Genomic DNA, 13360 nt, shown 5'->3' with positions numbered 1-13360 from the left:
GACTCTGTGTGGTTGTTTTTTTTTAAATCTTTAAAATCTTTATAATTATATAATCGTTCTCTGGAACAATCATACAGGCCTCATGGCAGATTCGAAAAAACAAGATAGTTCCATCTCCAGTTGTAAATTCATTTGAATTACATTCATCACACAGCATTTTCTGCCTCTCTTACAAAGTCAAGTTGCCTCCTGGTCTTAAACTAGATGCCAAATTGTCACCTTAATATCATTATAAAATAGTAGTTGTTCTGGATGGTTCTGTATTAATGTGACATAAGTTAGAGTCATCAGAGAAGGAACCCTCAGGTGATGAAATGCCTCCATGAGATCCAGCTATATGGTGTTTTCTCAATTAAAGATCAATGGGAGAAGGTCCAGCCCATTGTGGGTGGTGCCATCCCTGAGGTGGTGGTCTTGGGTTTTATAAGAAAGCAGGCCAAGCAATCTATGGGGAGCAAGCAAGTAAGCAGCACTCCTCCGTGGCCTCTGCATCAGCTCCTGTCTCCAGGTTCCTGCCCTGTTTGAATTCCTGTCTTAATTCCCTTTGGTGATGAACAGCAATTTGGAAATGTAAGCTGAATGAACCCTTTCCTTCCAAACTTGATTTTTGACTATGGTGTTTCACCGCAGCAATAGAAAGCCTAACTTAGAGAGTAGTTAACAACCCAAGCCAGATTTTGTAAGTGACATGGTGGCCTTTTTTGGGATAGAATATCTCTGGAGGCATCCTTGAGATATTACATAGACCACTAAGAATATGGGAGAGTCTTCACTGAAAGCCTTTCAAACTCTTAACATGCCACCTCGGATCACTTCTTGATCACTATTTGTAGTTCTTGACATGAGAAGTAGAGTAGGTAGAGACATTGTAGCTCATAATTGAAAGTGAATCTTAGTGTACAAATATCAGCATTGCTAGAAGAGGAATGTTAATGTGACTGATGTCAGTGAACTGACTAGAGAGTAAGCCTGGAGAGAGAAGGAGGAAGGAAAGAGTCTCATAGTTGCATAAGCCCTTCTAAGCAGGAAGAAAGTGACAGCTAAGAACCAGAGCACACCATGTTCTGCTTTCAGAATTATATCTGTGTTAAGCTCCTTCCAATTGGGAAGAAAGATCATATATCATACTCAACTTGGGCTCCCCTTCCCTTGGCCAAGGAGTCTACAAAACATTTGCAGATGTATTATTCCTCCTGGTTTTCTTGAAGCCCCAATTCTTACATGAGAGCAGATTTTGTTCTAGAAGATATTTGAAAGAGCGATGGAGTTAGTGTCAGAAGAATTAAGCCCACATTACTCACAAATTATATAATCATTTAAGCTATCCCTCTGAACATAGCTTTACTAGTGGAGTTGTATATCTTTGAACTTTTTATTATGAAAAGTTTCTAAATACTAATATTTCTTTACTTGTAATGAATCTGTTGGGATTTTGAAATTTCTTGACTAGTCAGTTTTAGTTACATGTGTCTTTTAGGGATTTTCTCACATTGTTTAAGTTATCCAACTTGTTCTTTCTTTACCATTATTCTTATTTTTGGAAAATTAACAAATAAAGTCCTCTCCTTAATAATTATTAGTCAATGTAATAGTCAATTAGTCAATTTAAGTCTTCTGATTTTACCTGTCACCCAGGCTAAAGGTGTGCCAATTTTATAATATTTTCAAGGAACCAACTTTTGACTTCATTGCTATCATCTACTGTTTTCTATTTTTATGGCATTATTTTTGCCTTAACATTTCCCCTTCTTTTTTTTTCCTGAAAAACTCGTGGGAAAGCATACCGAATTTTTGTTTTCACTTATAATATTCAGTCGGTCATGCTTTTCCCCCTAGTGTCATTGCTGCGTTATTTTTCTTTGATTTGTTTATTTGAGAGATTAATTTTGTTTTTCTTATTTGTAGATTTCCAAATTTTCCTTTGTTGTTAATTTAGAATTTAATTTTATTTATCTCTGAGGTTGCAGTGCATACCTTCAATTTTCAAATTTCTTGAGCTAATTTTATGACCTATAAAATCTAGGTGGAATGTTTCATAGATGTTTCTTAGATAAACTTGCTTTATCATCTCATTAAGACTTTTCTTGACCTTCGACCTAGTTGTATTCATTATGCAAACAAAGAAAAGGAGGCATGAATTTGAGAAAAGGAAGGAGGGAGCACATAAAGAATTTGGATAGAGGAAAGAGGAAGTTTTATATTGTATTATTATATTAATATGTTATATTATATTATTAAGATTATATTGTAACCTCAAACCATTAGTTAAGAAGTTATGTGTATATGTGTATGTGTGTATATGGGCACATGAATGCAGGTCTTCACATAGGCCAGAAGAGGGCATCAGATTCCCAAGAGCTGGAGTTACAGGTAGTTGTGTACTACTGGAAGTGGGTGCTGGGAATTAAAAGTGAGTTCTGAGAGAGTAGTGAGAGTTTTGCTGCTGAGTCATCTCTTTAGTGTCCTTCCTCTCATTATTTAGAAATAATTTTTTTCTCCTAGCTCTCTGGCCTTTTCTTATGCAGCTATTGGAGGTGGGAGGAAGCAGGACCTCTAGAAAATCCTAGAGACCTGAGATGTGAGAGGCTCCCAGGACTCAATAGGGATGACCTTAGCTGAAATGCCCAACAGTGGGGAGATGAAACCTAAAGAGACCACCTCCTACTGCATAGATATGGCTCCCAGTGGAGGGATGGGGTCACCAACTCACCTTCAAAAATTTTGAACCAGAATTGTCCCTGTCTAAAAGAAATGCAGGGGCAAAAATGAAGCAGAGATTGAAAGAAAGGCTATCCAGTGAATGGCAAAACTTGGGATCCATCCCACGGATAGGCATCAAACCCTGACACTATTACTGATGCCTGTTGTGTGTTTGCAGACAGGAGCCTAGCATGGCTGTCCTCTGAGAGGCTCCATGGCCCCCAGCACACATATATAGCAGAGGAATGCCTTGCCTAGCTTCAGTGGGAGCGGATGCACCTAATCTTGCAGAGACTTGATGTTCCAGGGAAGGAGAAAGGAGGGTGAGATGTGGATGGGTTGGTGGATGGGTCGGGGAGCACCTTCTCAGAGGATAAGAGGTAGGAGGATAGGGTAAAGAACTCTGGAAGGGGGGACCAGAAAGGGGACAATATTTGGAATGTAAATAAATAAAATAATTTTTAAAAGAATATATATATATATTGTTTAGAAACAAATTTTATTCAATAAAGAAAATTTAAATAAAACATGCTGAAATCTCCCCCAAAACAGTTTTGTGTTTATGGTTGTTTAATAAATTAGAAGATTGTGGAAAGACAAAAAAATTTTTTTTTTAGTTTTTGAACAGTTATATATTTGTTAATTTACTTTTATTTTTTCTATATTTGGGTATCAAACCCAGGTCTTTACCAATGAACAACATTTTAGCTTTTCTTTTTCTTTTTTTAATCTTAAAAACATGAGCTTAGAGGAGAAAGATAGAGAAAGAGAGAGAGAGAGAGAGAGAGAGAGAGAGAGAGAGAGAGAGAGGAGGCGCCAATCTTGTACGTTGTACAAAGACACCTCATTTTTCATTCAGACCTAGAAATTCTGTTTAGCCACCACTGCTGATCTAATCAAATAAAAGCTAGAAACAATGTAGGGAAATTCGAAGTAACATCCTCCATAATGGGAACGTGTGACCAAATACCTAGAAAAGTTATATTTATCTTATCTGTAAAGAATATAATTCATAGTAATTGGTAGCATCAACAGTTGAAGTTTTGAAGATGCACTCTAGGCTGTCTGGTCAATCATGCCTTTTCAAGTTTCTATTCAAAGAAACACATTGTCCAATGAACACTGAAACACCAATGAACACCAACAGATATGACGTTATTCTATCTTAAATGAGCACCAAAGGGTGCTATGCCCAGGCTTGTGTCAAACAAATGCCAGACCATTCATGGGCCCCAGAACTAAACTCAACCCAGAGCTGAAAGAAATTGCTATATGAACTTCTTTTCATCTGCTTCCCCAACACATGTTCTCTCAGAAATGTCTCCTGCTCTATCTCCCAGGCTTTCTCCTCAGTTACCTTTCTCTCCTCTTTAATAGCACGTTCTTCCTTGGCTGCTTTCCTTATCATCACTCACTTCTCTACTCCCTTATTGACTTTCCCAGTAATTCTTTGGTACTTGAATCCATGCCTCAGGCTCTGCTGTTGGAGAATCCCATGATAAGAAGAAATGAGGTCATGCATAATAGAACCAGGACCCAGATAACTGGAAAGGAAAAGAAAATTGTTGATAAAGGAACTAATCTATGAGGCAGAAAAGGACATGTTATACATTTGGAACCGGAAGCTTACTGACTGAAGACCTAGCTTTGGTACCAATTTTATTCTACTTGGCTATTGGTTTTTAGCTTTCCATTCTTGATCAACATAATCTCAAAGCCCCAGGCCATTGGGAAGACTTTGTAAGGCAAAGTTGTAAGGCTGACCTTTCTTCCTTCCCAAGACTGATAGCCTACTGGGCTTCTTGATAGTAGGTTGATAAAAAGGAAGGGCACTAGTGCTAGTATCTGCCATGATTCCAGGAACAAGGGTATTCCCAAAACACAAGAAGACACTAATAACTGTCATTTTCAGAATTACTATAGTGCTGTGGGTAATAAGCACAGGACATAATAACTCCTATATAGAGGGGAAAGGGTTCTGGGAACATGGAGGTGGGCCTGGGCCAAGAATATTTTTCCTTCTGTGACAGCACAAGCTATAGCTATAAGCCCCTATAGTTCAGAATTGTCCTTGTGGGACAGCATTTAGCTGTTTCTCTTGTTTCATATGTGCATCTTCTAATCACAAAGGCAGAAATGCATAAAAAAGACGGTCACACTGTGCGTAGTAGCTAAAGAAATCTCTAATAGACTCCCAGGGAAATTTTTTTTTAAGTCTGAAGAACTGAGAGAACAAACCTGACTATGTCTTAAAGTATGGCTTCATACATTGTAGGCTTTGGGTGCTATATAGGTCATAGCTGAATATGGAGAGGATGAAAGGTTTGTTAGATATTAATTTAAAAATAAATGTACAAAGAATCACTTGCCTGCGTTGCATCAGATAACTTCCCTGCAGGTTCTTTGGAAAGTCAGTTGTGGTGGATGGTGTTTTGTGGGGGCAGACATGTAAAAGAGTGTTTTCCTGAAGAAGACATAGGTTAAAGACGAAGGCACACTCATGAAGGAATGTTTCACTGAAGCAGACCCAGGAGAGAGGATGTTCTGCTAAAGCAAACACATGAAAGGACATGCGATGAAAGTGTTTTTTGCTAGTAATGTTTTTGAGACTCTGTAGACTTGCATAGTGAGTGCTGATTGGACGCACCTGCTGAGGCAAGACACGTGAAGAATACGTGATGTTTGAAGGGTATAAATTGGACTCAATGGAGTGACGGAGACATTTCTAGCTTGGCTTGCTGATACAGCACTTGTGTCTCGCATCTTCGCTGATCTTGGCTTCACTGAGAAAGACACAGCCAAGAACTGCTGATCCCTCCTGCTGACTCAAGAGGAGGCTAAGGCTTAGCTGTCTCTGCTAGGTCATGCTACCACTGCTGATTCTTGTTTGCTCTCCCCACTCTACTGAATTAGACTGCTGGTGTGTATCCGTGAAGTGTTTGCAAGTGGAGTGAGTTGCTGCTGCCTGCTGACCTGTGAACTGAACAGCCGATTTCCACACTTGATCTTAGCCTAAAGGTCGAGAAGTGATGCTGCCGATTTCCGGACAACACAGATGGAAGATGTTCTGGCAATCTTTCTAAACAGGTCCACTTCCCCTGTATTCTTTCTTTCCCACTTCCTCTGGTGGGTGGTGGGCTAAAAAGGAGGTTAAAGTGTTTAAAAACCAACATTAAAAATAAGGTTTAAAAAAATCAGAGTTACCCTTGGCTCTAAACACACAGTATGTGCCCTCTGCCCAGTGTATACCCTTGTGCTACCCAATGCCAATAAATGCTGCCTGTAGCTCAGACTCGAGACTGTTGTGTGCTAGGCATGGCAGTGACTGACGGTACATACATCATTTTCTCTTAGATAAACATAGTCATTCAGTTATGGAAAGCAAAGACCTTTGTGTTTTTTACTGACATTCCTCAGGGTGTTAATATTAAGCTTCGACTTTAGACTACATTGCTTTAGAATGTTTAATCTTAAAAGTTAACTGTTTTAAAAATTGTTAAATGAATATTGGCTTGACATTAGTACAGATTCCCAATCAGTTCCGAAATGGTAAGCTTCTGTTGTTTTGCACTCCATATTCATATGACACGGTATTTTCAGCACTCAGGACTGTAAAATCAAAATATCAATTAACTCTGAAAAACATTGAAACACTGAAGATTTTCTGCCTCCTGCGGTTTCAAGACTTAATGCCTTATGTGGAAAGAAACAAGGATTTCTACTTTAAGTGGATCACATTCGCTTTAGCCTTTAATGAATAGTAAGATTACATAAATATCAAAGAATTATTCTAAAATAGATTTATGAGTTATTGTCCGTCAATGTTTACTTGGTATGCCTATTTTATATGCTTGATATCATGAAAGAATTTTGGGACAAAGGGAGTCACAAGCAGAAAGGCCTTGATCTAAAGGAACTCTTAGCATTCCACAGAGAAAGAGACATTCCAGTCGCCATGATGGTTACAGGGAGACTATCTGATGAGTCTGACATTAGCCTTAGTTCCAGGTCATAAGTAATAAGACCATGGACACAAGATAAATCCTTTTAAACACCCCAAGTAGGGATTGCTGCATATGAGTTAAAATTGAAGGCAGGGAATTTTCTGGAAGTAAATTCATTGAAAACAGTTACTGAAATCATGATGAATGATCCAGTGTTTGTAATTGTTAAAAAATCAAAATACTGAAAGAGATTTGGGGTGAACATAAAACCTCTTTTTAGCTCATTGTCAAATAACACCCTAAATTATGATAATTTTTTCAAAGATAATTGAGACAGAGAAAAAGTTTGTAATTTCTGAAAGCATCATCAATGAATTGAAAATGACTTATGAGTAGTCTGTATACCCAGTGGATTTGGGTGGTTGGAGAAGTGGGAAGGATCAGGGAAGATTTGGGGAAAGAGAACCTACAGTCAGAATATAGTCTATAAGAAAAATCTGCTTTCAACTAAAAAATTATTTAGTTAAATAAAATAACTATGATTTGAAACAAATAAAAATACTTTAAAAATCTATTATGTACAAGAAATGTAGTAAAAATAATCCAAAGCCAAATAAATACCTTAAAGAAAAGATCATAAATTAATTCTAACACTAAAGCTATGAAGCAATGCCCTGAAATCATATATATTAAAAGAGGTAAAGTACTGAGATTTTTGTCTTCATCATCTTGAGATTGTAGCTAATTTTCTTTAAGTGATTAACTTGTACTGAGAAGGTTGGGTAATAAAATATGGTGGATCAGTCAATTGTTTTCTATGTTGATGATATAAAATCAAATGACCTTCATGCACATGATTTCCAAGATTACTTAGAAGGGTCTAGAAATATAAAAGTGGGAGTTGTTTGATAGATGGATGCTTTTGCCCTCTTATTTGAGGACATTGTCTTTAGCTGTCCCTGTGTCTTGGGACATTCTAATATCTGTCTTAGTGGGGATTTCTAATGCTGTGATTAAATACCATAACCAAAGCAACTTGAGGAAGAAAAGGTTTATTTGGCTTATACTTCTATAGCACTGTTTATCATTGTAGGAAACTAGGACAGGAATGCAAACAGGGCAGGAACCCTGGATGCAGGAGCTGATGCAGAGGCCATGGAGTGTGCTGCTTACTAGCTCTCTCTCTCTCTCTCTCTCTCTCTCTCTCTCTCTCTCTCTCTCTCTCTCTTTCAGTTGCTCAGCTTGCTTTCTTGTAGACCCAAGGATCACCAGCCCAGGGATGGTCCCACTTATACTAGGCTGTGTCCTTCCCCAAGGATCACTAATTAAGAAAATGCCCTAAGCCAGATCTTAAGGGGGGATTTTCTCAACTGATATTCCCTCCTTTCCAGTGACACTAGCTTGTGTCAGGTTGACATACATTAACCAGGGCAATACCAACATGTGATTGTGAAAATGTTGAGCAGAGAAGGCAGAGCTGGGCAAAAGTATGATGGGAAGATGATTGTCAAAGGCAAGGTCTTTAAGATGGTTCCTGAAGAAATTCCTATGAAGCCTGGATGCACAGCACAGGGGGACAAACACTTGGGTAGTGGAGTCTGTGCTGTATACTGAAGGAGAGTAGAAAAGTAAGTCACAGTAATAAAGTCCAGTGAAAAAGTAGTCCACAATACACTGCAGATCAGCATATGCTAATTTGGTGTGTGCCAAGTTCTTTCGGTGGAGTTGGAGATGAAGGGTATTAACATTTGCAAAGAGAAAGAGATTGAGACCTAACAAGCTGAGCCAACAATAGTATTCATTTTTATACTATGACATCAGCTCCTACCTAAAGTAGGAATGGACACCTGATCAAATTCTTTACACATACTGAGTCATAAAGAAGTGTGATTTGTACTGTACGTCTCAGATTACTAAACTAGAGTTCTTGGGACAGTTGCTCTGGCTGGTTCTTCAAAGATCAAAGAATGTCTTTGCATCCATCATTGCTAACTGAAGTGGTGATTATTTTTTATAACTAGAGGTAGCAGACCAAACCACACTTGTTTCCCAAAGGTGACTTTGACATTTGGAAGTGAAACTCAGCATTAGAACCCTATGTGTTTCTGGGGGAAACAATCTTATGAGCCATAACAATGCAAAGCAATTTTGTGAAGTCAGTGAAGTTATTTCTCCATTGGATTTTCTTCCTCAACATAACTATGATGTTGGTACATAGATGTAGACATTTTCCTTCCACTATCTGTTCTTCTCCATGCTAAATTATTAGAATATTGATATAACCTTTTGATGATAAAAGTATAACAATCATAGCTTTTTATTTATCAAAATTTTCTGCTGGTAATAATTTATGATTGGTGTGCATAATCCAAATACAAATGAATAAAGCATCATCTCTTTTATTGATCCTCTACCTGAGTGGATAATATTGTCAGTTTGTAACAGAATATTCCTTACCTTTATTCATATCTGTAAGTGTGATTACAGTCATTTGTAAAATGGCAAAGCATCCAGGTGAGCACAAATCTATAATCCGAGCAATGGGGGAATCTCTAAAAGTTTGAAGCAAGCCTGGTGCCTACATAGTGAGTTCCAGAACAACCAGGGTTGCATACAAAGACCCTATCTCAAAAAAACAAACAAGAATGAAAGATCAAGGAGGAAGGAGGGAGGAAGGGAAAGGCAGAGAGGGAGGGAGGGAGGGAGAAAGGAGGGAAGGAAGGAAGGAAGGAAGGAAGGAAGAAAGGAAGGAAAGTATTCTTTTCCTCATAGGCTGTCTTTTACTCAGTGTGACAATACCGTTGCCCTTGTCAAGGAGTAGAGTCTATTTCCCCATCTGTTGAATCTGGGCTTGATAGGGATGAAGTAATTTGGACCATAGGTGTATTAAAAAATATGATAAACACCACAACATCAAACACAGTGAGCATAATTTGTCACTGAAACCTAATCCTTGTGTGCATCCTGTCATGGTCATAGTAATGAATGCATGTCCCATCTCCAACTTAGAAAACAAAAGTAGTTAATAAAATAAGATCATTCTTTTACATCTCCAAAGAACTGGGGCCCTTTGTAATGGGAATTATAAATTCTAGGTAGCCTATGTAAAAGACACACAATCCGGGTATTTTATTTTCAAGCTCTGAGCCTGGTTTGGTCAGGTTTTGGAACTAGTCTAACTTACATCCCAGCCATATGTTCCTAGTTACTTGCTGTTTCTCTTGGCCACATGCTCGTGGTACATCTCCTCTCCTGGCAACTTCCTTCTCCTTCCCTGTCTTTTCTCCCTCCTCTTTCTTCTCTCCCTATGGCCCCCAGCCAGATAACTGAAAACCAGACTCCCTCTCTTTACTGCCCAACCACAGGCTTTAGCCTTTTATTCACCAATTAACTTGGGGAGCAACATTTGCACAACAAAAGTTGGTGTACTTGAGAATTCACTCATTTTGGGGCAACCAGGTCTTGGGATAAAATATTTAGCATTTGACTACATAGCGGCACCAGATAGACCCCGATAGCCCTTCAGTTATCTGGAATATTAAGCCTCAGATATAAAGAAGGCTCTGAAGTCTCCAGCAGTTTGTGTGTGAATCCATGCTTTCTTTAAAAAAAAAGCTTGACAGACACCGCCGGACCCTGAAGGAAACAGACCGGATAAACAGTTCTCTGCACCCAAATCCCGTGGGAGAGAGAGCTAAACCTTCAGAGAGGCAGACAGGCCTGGGAAACCAGAAGAGACTGCTCCCTGCACACACATCTCGGACGCCAGAGGAAAAAGCCAAAGACCATCTGGAACCCTGGTGCACTGAAGCTCCCGGAAACGGCGGCACAGGTCTTCCTGGTTGCTGCCGCTGCAGAGAGCCCCTGGGCAGCACCCCACGAGCGAACTTGAGCCTCGGGACCACAGGTAAGACCAAATTTTCTGCTGCAAGAAAGCTGCCTGGTGAGCTTGGGACACGGAAGCAGAATTTCTCTGGGACCGGGCACGTTCTGTGTTTACCGGAAGTCCCACACCCGCGGATCCCGGCCCGCAGCAGCTCTCTGCTCCCAGACCCGGTGAGAGAGAGACCCAACCGCCTGGTCAGGTGGGCACTCCTGAGGCTGCAGAGCGGAAGAGACCACCAACACTGCTCACCCCTGCCCACATCCCTGGCCCAAGAGGAAACTGTATAAGGCCTCTGGGCTCCCGTGGGGGAGGGCCCAGGAGCGGCAGGACCCCTGCCGGAGACACCGCCGGACCCTGAAGGAAACAGACCGGATAAACAGTTCTCTGCACCCAAATCCCGTGGGAGGGAGAGCTAAACCTTCAGAGAGGCAGACAGGCCTGGGAAACCAGAAGAGACTGCTCCCTGCACACACATCTCGGACGCCAGAGGAAAAAGCCAAAGACCATCTGGAACCCTGGTGCACTGAAGCTCCCGGAAACGGCGGCACAGGTCTTCCTGGTTGCTGCCGCTGCAGAGAGCCCCTGGACAGCACCCCACGAGCAAACCTGAGCCTCGGGACCACAGGTAAGACCAAATTTTCTGCTGCAAGAAAGCTGCCTGGTGAACTCAAGACACAGGCCCACAGGAACAGCTGAAGACCTGTAGAGAGGAAAAACTACACGCCCGAAAGCAGAACACTCTGTCCCCATAACTGACTGAAAGAGAGGAAAAGAGGTCTACAGCACTCCTGACACACAGGCTTATAGGACAGTCTAGCCACTGTCAGAAATAGCAGAACAAAGTAACACTAGAGATAATCTGATGGCGAGAGGCAAGCGCAGGAACCCAAGCAACAGAAACCAACACTACATGCCATCATCGGAGCCCAATTCTCCCACCAAAACAAACATGGAATATCCAAACACACCAGAAAAGCAAGATCTAGTTTCAAAATCATATTTGATCATGATGCTGGAGGACTTCAGGAAAGACCTGAACACACTTAGGGAAGCACAGGAAAACATTAATAAACAAGTAAAAGCCTACAGAGAGGAATCGCAAAAATCCCTGAAAGAATTCCAGGAAAACACAATCAAACAGTTGAAGGAATTAAAAATGGAAATAGAAGCAATCAAGAAAGAACACATGGAAACAACCCTGGATATAGAAAACCAAAAGAAGAGACAAGGAGCTGTAGATACAAGCTTCACCAACAGAATACAAGAGATGGAAGAGAGAATCTCAGGAGCAGAAGATTCCATAGAAATCATTGACTCAACTGTCAAAGATAATGTAAAGCGGAAAAAGCTACTGGTCCAAAACATACAGGAAATCCAGGACTCAATGAGAAGATCAAACCTAAGGATAATAGGTATAGAAGAGAGTGAAGACTCCCAGCTCAAAGGACCAGTAAATATCTTCAACAAAATCATAGAAGAAAACTTCCCTAACCTAAAAAAAGAGATACCCATAGACATACAGGAAGCCTACAGAACTCCAAATAGATTGGACCAGAAAAGAAACACCTCCCGTCACATAATTGTCAAAACACCAAACGCACAAAATAAAGAAAGAATATTAAAAGCAGTAAGGGAAAAAGGTCAAGTAACATATAAAGGGAGACCTATCAGAATCACACCAGACTTCTCGCCAGAAACTATGAAGGCCAGAAGATCCTGGACTGATGTTATACAGACCCTAAGAGAACACAAATGCCAGCCCAGATTACTGTATCCAGCAAAACTCTCAATTAACATTGATGGAGAAACCAAGATATTCCATGACAAAACCAAATTTACACAATATCTTTCTACAAATCCAGCACTACAAAGGATAATAAATGGTAAAGCCCAACATAAGGAGGCAAGCTATACCCTAGAAGAAGCAAGAAACTAATCATCTTGGCAACAAAACAAAGAGAATGAAAGCACACAAACATAACCTCACATCAAATATGAATATAATGGGAAGCAATAATCACTATTCCTTAATATCTCTCAATATCAATGGCCTCAACTCCCCAATAAAAAGACATAGATTAACAAACTGGATACGCAACGAGGACCCTGCATTCTGCTGCCTACAGGAAACACACCTCAGAGACAAAGACAGACACTACCTCAGAGTGAAAGGCTGGAAAACAACTTTCCAAGCAAATGGTCAGAAGAAGCAAGCTGGAGTAGCCATTCTAATATCAAATAAAATCAATTTCCAACTAAAAGTCATCAAAAAAGATAAGGAAGGACACTTCATATTCATCAAAGGAAAAATCAACCAAGATGAACTCTCAATCCTAAATATCTATGCCCCAAATACAAGGGCACCTACATACGTAAAAGAAACCTTACTAAAGCTCAAAACACACATTGCACCTCACACAATAATAGTGGGAGATTTCAACACCCCACTCTCATCAATGGACAGATCATGGAAACAGAAATTAAACAGTGATGTAGACAGACTAAGAGAAGTCATGAGCCAAATGGACTTAATGGATATTTATAGAACATTCTATCCTAAAGCAAAAGGATATACCTTCTTCTCAGCTCCTCATGGTACTTTCTCCAAAATTGACCATATAATTGGTCAAAAAACGGGCCTCAACAGGTACAGAAAGATAGAAATAATCCCATGCGTGCTATCGGACCACCACGGCCTAAAACTGGTCTTCAATAACAATAAGGGAAGAATGCCCACATATACGTGGAAATTGAACAATGCTCTACTCAATGATAACCTGGTCAAGGAAGAAATAAAGAAAGAAATTAAAAACTTTTTAGAATTTAATGA

General features: G+C 40.0%; 1 long non-coding RNA gene across 1 annotated transcript in view; it reads left to right on the top strand.

Annotated features, from left to right (window-relative positions):
* LOC134481581 (uncharacterized) overlaps nucleotides 1-9299 on the top strand; it is an 82062-nt gene extending 72763 nt beyond the window's left edge. The window contains exon 3 of the long non-coding RNA XR_010057264.1: nucleotides 5614-9299. This is a non-coding gene — a long non-coding RNA (uncharacterized LOC134481581). The remainder of the gene's footprint in view (nucleotides 1-5613) is intronic.
* The last annotated feature ends 4061 nt before the right edge of the window (nucleotides 9300-13360 follow it).

Source organism: Rattus norvegicus, chromosome 13 (genome assembly GCF_036323735.1).
Source record: "Rattus norvegicus strain BN/NHsdMcwi chromosome 13, GRCr8, whole genome shotgun sequence".
NCBI lineage: Eukaryota > Metazoa > Chordata > Mammalia > Rodentia > Muridae > Rattus > Rattus norvegicus.
This window is presented reverse-complemented; position numbering and strand designations above follow the sequence as displayed.